A 6,308-nucleotide genomic window follows, 5' to 3' on the forward strand; every position below is an offset into this window, starting at 1 on the left:
ACATGACAGTGACTCTGAGACACGGGGAGACGGATGGATACTGGGCTGGGAGAAGACAGACCGAGAAAAGGAAAAGAGGCTGAAGGGGGCATGCTTTTAGTTACTCTTGAAGCATAACAAACAAGTCCCATGGGAACTTCCTAGTGGGAATGATGAGTAAAGGCAGGGATAGGGTATCCAAGAAGCCAGGCCCTGCTCAAGAAGTGCAACCTAGCCCTTGTGACAGTATATCGAGGGCTCTAGAGGTTCCTGGAGAGAATGGGCAGAGGAAGCCAGCACACACCATAGGGCCACCAAAGTATACTTAGCTTAGGGAAGGAATGCATGTTACTTTCTCTTATCCCCTGGCTTTCATGACCCAGTCATGATCTCTACCTTATAAAGGCTACTTTCAACCTGCCTCAGCCTTACCTGCAGCCTCTTCCTTCTCCCTTGGTAGCGGGGAGAGTGTGGATAGGACGAACATCTAAGTGTGCAAATGGGTTCCCCAGCAAGGTGTTTGTGTGAATTGAGTGGAAGGAGACAAGGAAGAAAGGGGACCTTCAAAGGAGGCAATTACGTGACTTAAACATTTTGTGGGGAATCCTATCTGGTTTATGCAAGAACAGTTGTTTCCCTGGAAGGCTGTTCTTATATATAGGGCTTATAAGAAGTGATACTAGACAGAACAAGAAGGGAACAGGATGTTGGCCTGACTCAGGCCTCAGATAGGAAGCTGTCTGCCCAGGAGACTGACACACCTCAGAATCACTGCAACTTCTTTGAGGTTCAAGATGTTTGTGGAGAGTTTAATTAACTGATTGGAAGAGACTGGGATGAGACATGGAAAACGCTTCCCTATCCCTTTCTTCAAGCTGTGTGGCAGAGGGTCCTTAGCTACTTTCTCCTGGGTGTGAAGTAGAGGTGGTGGTGACTGTGCTGGCCGACAACCAGAAATTGCAGGACACAGCCTCAGGTCTGATTGGATGCTTGGCAGCTGTAAGAGAGTCTAGACACTCCAAACCTGCAGCCTCCCACTCTGAAGCCTGTCACATGTCTTGCCAGACACAGCCAATTCCTAAGAAAACTCTTTTTTTCTGAAAGATTTAGAAAAGTTTCTCAAAGCAGATAGAGACTTATTTGGGCATACGCACAAGATAGCCTTTGTGCCACAACCATTCATTAAATAAGTGATCAATTTCCCACTGAACTGGAAATACAACATCATGTATTCTTTCTCATACTCCCTAAGATTTATGTCAGAATTTTCATTTTTGTTTATGACTTCTACTTTTCTACACTTATGTAAAAAAAAAAATTGATTTGATGACAGTGGCTTTGATATAATGTGGTAGGCCAACTTTCTCCTCAGTCTACATCTTTATATTTTTTCTCAAGCATTTATTCTTCTATGTGATCATTAAAATAATTTCCTAAAAATAATTCTATTGGTATTCTACTTGGACTTATTTTTAGTTGGGTATTCATATGTTAAGTTTGAGGGAATTGGTAACTACTTCAACTATAAGTTAATTAAGGTCATTTTTTCCCCTAAGTGAACAGACTTGAAAAATCAGAGTTATTAAAATTAAAATTATTTTCATTCTTATTAAGATAGGAGATAACTTTTAATTGTAATGTCATTGTTTTAACTCTATTACTTTACTTAATTTCATAATAGAAAATGCAAGCATTTGTTGGACCAAATGTGATTCATTCAGTTATTAAATGGCAAGGCACTCAAAGCATGTCATATATTAAAAGTATTTTAATTACCCCAAATATCATCTTTGTTCTCTTTCATTACTAATATTGGGAAAGATGCCTCCCACAACTTTTCAGGAAGAGGGATAGGTATTGCTGCATAATTATCACTCTCTCTGCCACAGAGAAGAATGGAGAAGGCATGTGTGGGGATGTTCTAGAAACTCTGTGACCTGTGTACCAGTATGAAAGATGGGAGGGGGGCGGAGTAATGAGAAAGGGCTGTCTTGGTCAAGGCTGTAACAATAGTAACCTTCAAGCTGGGCTCGGTGGCTCAGCCTGTAATCCTGCACCTTTGGGAGGCTGAGGTGAGCGAATTGCCTGAGCCCGTGGGTTCCGAGACCCGCCTGGGCAACTTAGTGAGACCTCATCTCTACAATAAATAAACAAAAAAAATTAGCTGGGCGTGGTAGCGCGCACCTGTAGTTCCGGTTACTTAGAAGGCTGAGGCAGAAGAATCGCAGAAGCCCAGCAAGTCGAGGCTGCGGTGGCCGGGAGCGGCCACTGCACTCCAGTCTGGGCGACAGAGTGAGACTCCAACTCAAAAACAAAAACAAAAAAAACAATAGTAACCTTCAGAATTTGTTATTTTCTAAAAATATCTCTACATTGAAATGAAGGATGAAGAACAGGGACTTGGATCATTTGAATCAGTACAGGGGTTTTATTTTCCTCCTTTGTGGGCAAAAGTGAATGTGAAGAGTCACAAGGAAGTTTTCCAATCGCCAACCTTTCTTGGATAACATGTATAAGCTATATAGAAAATACAAAATAATAATACTAAAAAATAACTTTGAAGTCACCAGGAAGTGACCAAATGCAAGTAGACATCAGTAGAGAATTTGGCCCCTAAGATAAGGGACCACACTGGTCCCACCTTGATGTGGCTTTTTGCCTCAAGGTACTACTCAGACATGGGGATGCAGGGATCCACTCGCCAGACATTCACAGTGGCCTGAAGAGTGAGAGGGTGGAATATGGAGCAACCGGACAGGTAGAAATTGATGGGGGACTCCCTAAAAGAAAAGAGCTATGTAGTGGGGTGTGGGGTGAGGGGACACTAAAAATTTGGCATTCGAATTCTTCAAATCCTTGGCTGACCCTGACCTGTACAATCACAAGGCAATCTCCAAAGGGTCAAGCAGAAAACTTCTCTGGAAACAGAGAGCTGCTCAGAAACATCAGCAGGTGCCCACAGCAGCAAAGAGAATTTCAAGTTTCAATTCACCAAGTTAGAAGGTCTTGGTAAACTTAGAGCTTTCCACCAAGCTACCAAAATGGTCATATTTTTGGAGTAAGAACGATGTCTCAGAACTCACAGATTTGCCCTAAAAGGTAGAGTAAAATTAAAGCAGACCTTTGCTGATGGTGTCTAAAGCCAGGCCTCTCCAAGGCAAAAGTGATCTGCCAGTAATTTAAGTGCCTGTTAGAACAAGCTCAGTAGTCTGCAAAAATAATAATATCCAGAATATAAAGCTATATAATTTTCTTCCATGCATGTTTATCCATATCTCACAAATTTTTATATATTCTGTTTTCACTATCATTCAGTTTAACATAGTTTCTGTATTCCTTGTGATGTCTTTCTTCATTCATAGATTATGCAAAAATGTGTGTTTAAATTCCACATGCTAGCCGGGCTCAGCCTGTAATCCCGCGCCTTGGGAGGCTGAGGTGAGTGAATTGCCTGAGCCTGAGGATTTGAGACCCGCTTGGGCAACTTGGTGAGACCTCATCTCTACAATAAGTCAAAAATTAGCCGGGCGTGGTAGCGCGCGCCTGTAGTTCCAGCTACTTGGAAGGCTGAGGCGGAAGGATTGCCGAAGCTCAGCAGGTCGAAGCTGCGGTGGCCGGAAGTGGCCACTGCACTCTGGGCGACAGAATGAGACTCCAACTCAAAAAAAAATTCCACATGCTTGATTATTTTCTACAAACTACAGTATCCAATGAGCGAGAGTCATTATGAACAGGTGGCTATTGAGCACTTGATAAGTGGGGGTGCACCTGAAGAACATGCATTTTAGTTTTATTTAGTTATAATTAGTTCTAATTTAAATTTTAAAACAGTGTAAAATACTTTACCATGAAACATAACTTTAGTGGACCCTGAACATACTATAAGAAAGAGATGGCAGTAGTGGGACACTACCGGCGGAGGGAGGGGGAGCACAACATCAATAAGGGTAACTGATTCCAACCCAGGTGAAGTGAGAACCAAAAGGAGGCCCAGACTTCACCTGCATGATGACCACTTGGGTACCTAATCTTGAGTTGTACCCTACATCTTTAAAGTAATAATAAAAAAAGAAGCACAATTATTTCCGTTTTGGTGGAAATGCATTTTACTCTGTTACATCATTAAAGATATTATGGATGGTGCCTAGCTTATAATGGTTGGACTTATGATTTTTCAGCTTTACAATGATGTGAGAGTGATATGTGTAAAGTTGAGAGAAGTACCATACTCTCTCGTGATGCTAGTCAACAGCAGAGAGCTACCACTTCCAGGGAGCCACGTGATTACTAGGATAAACAACCTATGCTCTGCAATGCACTGTGTTGCTAAGCTGGGATGTATGGTGATGTTATGCATCTTTTACTTACTTACAATACTTACAAGTACTTACAGTACTTACAATACTTCAATTTGTGATGACTTTATTGGGGTATATTCCCACTGTAAGTCAAGGAGCACTTGTATTGTTGTATCACACTGCAAATGTATTGCCACAAGTTGTTTTTAGCATTGCATGCAAACACCATCACTGATCTGTTCAGTGTCAAAGGACTGACTCTGTTTGAATTATATTTTAAGCAGTGATATAACATTTTTATCAGGATAGTTTATGTAGTCAGCATGAGTTACAATTATACTTAACTATATTGTAATTAAAATTAAATACTGGTTATTATTTTACTGACAACACTGCTAAATTAATTTCTAGTTTAAAAATAAGTATAGAAAAATTTTTAATTTTAAAGTGCAGAATTGAGTTGATTAATGGAGATGATTAAGCTAGTATTATGATGGGAACAGAAAAGAGAAATATAGACTGGTAGAAGATATGTTGCAAATTTCGTGATTAATGACAATTGCAATATGCTGCAAAACAGAAAAACCAGAAAAGCTGTTGCAAAAAAATGAAAAGATAATAAAATGTACTGTATTGGAGACATTTTCAGCAAATACATAGGGAGCTTGATTTCTTTAAATGTTCTCTTAATAGTAAAAATCAGAGTAGCCGGATTATTCACCTGAAACCTGAACTAAATGTCCCGCTCAAAAATGCTAAATAATTTTTAACAGAATCTAAGCTTGTGAGTTGGCCATCTATAAAACAATTTGAATTATTGCACAAAAAGAAAAGTATTTCTATAAGAAAAGAATTGACAGTGGCAGGAAACTGGGGAGGGGGGGCAGGAAGGGGAAGGGAGGTGGAATTAACGGTAGTCAATATCTGTCTAGGGATGGGGGCACACCTCATCAACAAGGGTACCTGCACAATGCATATTTGTATACCTAACCCTTAACTGTACCCCACAATTTTAAAATAAAAATGCTTTTTTTAAAAAGGAAAGTATTTTAGCTAGAGAGAAGACACAATAAGTTATTTCAGCTATGGAACGTTGTGTTGAAATGTAGGGGGGAAACTAAGAAATTAAATTCATATGATCATGAAAGATCTTCCATTAGGGACCCAAAAGTGTCTATAGAGGCAAGATTCTTTTACTAATATCAAGCATTAATTGATTTAAAATTGGATAATTCACAAGTATTTTTCTTTAGTAATAGATGAGAAGTGTGATATAAGAGACACTGTCCAATAAATACTTTTGGAATATTGTGTTTTATAGTATTCATGAGAGATGTAAATTCAGGATAAAATATAAATTAGTGGTACAAAAGTCACAAAACTTTTTACACTTGCCAAATAAGATTGTTAGCTAGATATTCAACACAACACTCTTGTGATGTAAGCAGTCTCATTCTCTTATTCTATGACCCATGATTACTGGGTCTGTTCCACTTTGGAACCTGCCATTATTTTGCCTCCACTATTTCCAAAGAGTATTTCATTTTCCTCCACTTATACAAGGATTTGATTAGGAAAACTGAAGCCCATCTTGGAATTAAAAGTAGGACGTGCTTTCACTCTAGGGAATTATAGGTGGTTGCACTCTTAGAGGGAAGGGAAGGTAGAATTCTGGGAAGCTCACTGGTGCATGGAGCAGGGTGGTTTTCAAGCACTTCTCTATTGTGACATGCATCTGCAGTCTACCCTTTGTTTCTCTGGTATAGCTGCCAAAGAATAATCCTTCTTCATGCTCATCTGCTGTCCAAATCCCACGTGGGTGTCTCTTGCCAGATGTCTTGCACATGGTACATATGGGTAAAGAATGATGCTTTAAAAGTCACCCTAGCTCCTTGTCTGTGATTCATAGAACTTAGGAGAATCAGTGGTGCCACATTTCCAACAGACAATTTGGCACAGCTGAAAAAAAATCAAGGTAAGCATTCATCTCGTTTAAGAGAAATTAACATGAAGTCTGGCCCTGAAAAATCA

Source organism: Carlito syrichta, unplaced genomic scaffold, assembly GCF_000164805.1.
Source record: "Carlito syrichta isolate Samal-C Ts95f unplaced genomic scaffold, Tarsius_syrichta-2.0.1 Scaffold288425, whole genome shotgun sequence".
In the NCBI taxonomy this organism is placed as follows: domain Eukaryota; kingdom Metazoa; phylum Chordata; class Mammalia; order Primates; family Tarsiidae; genus Carlito; species Carlito syrichta.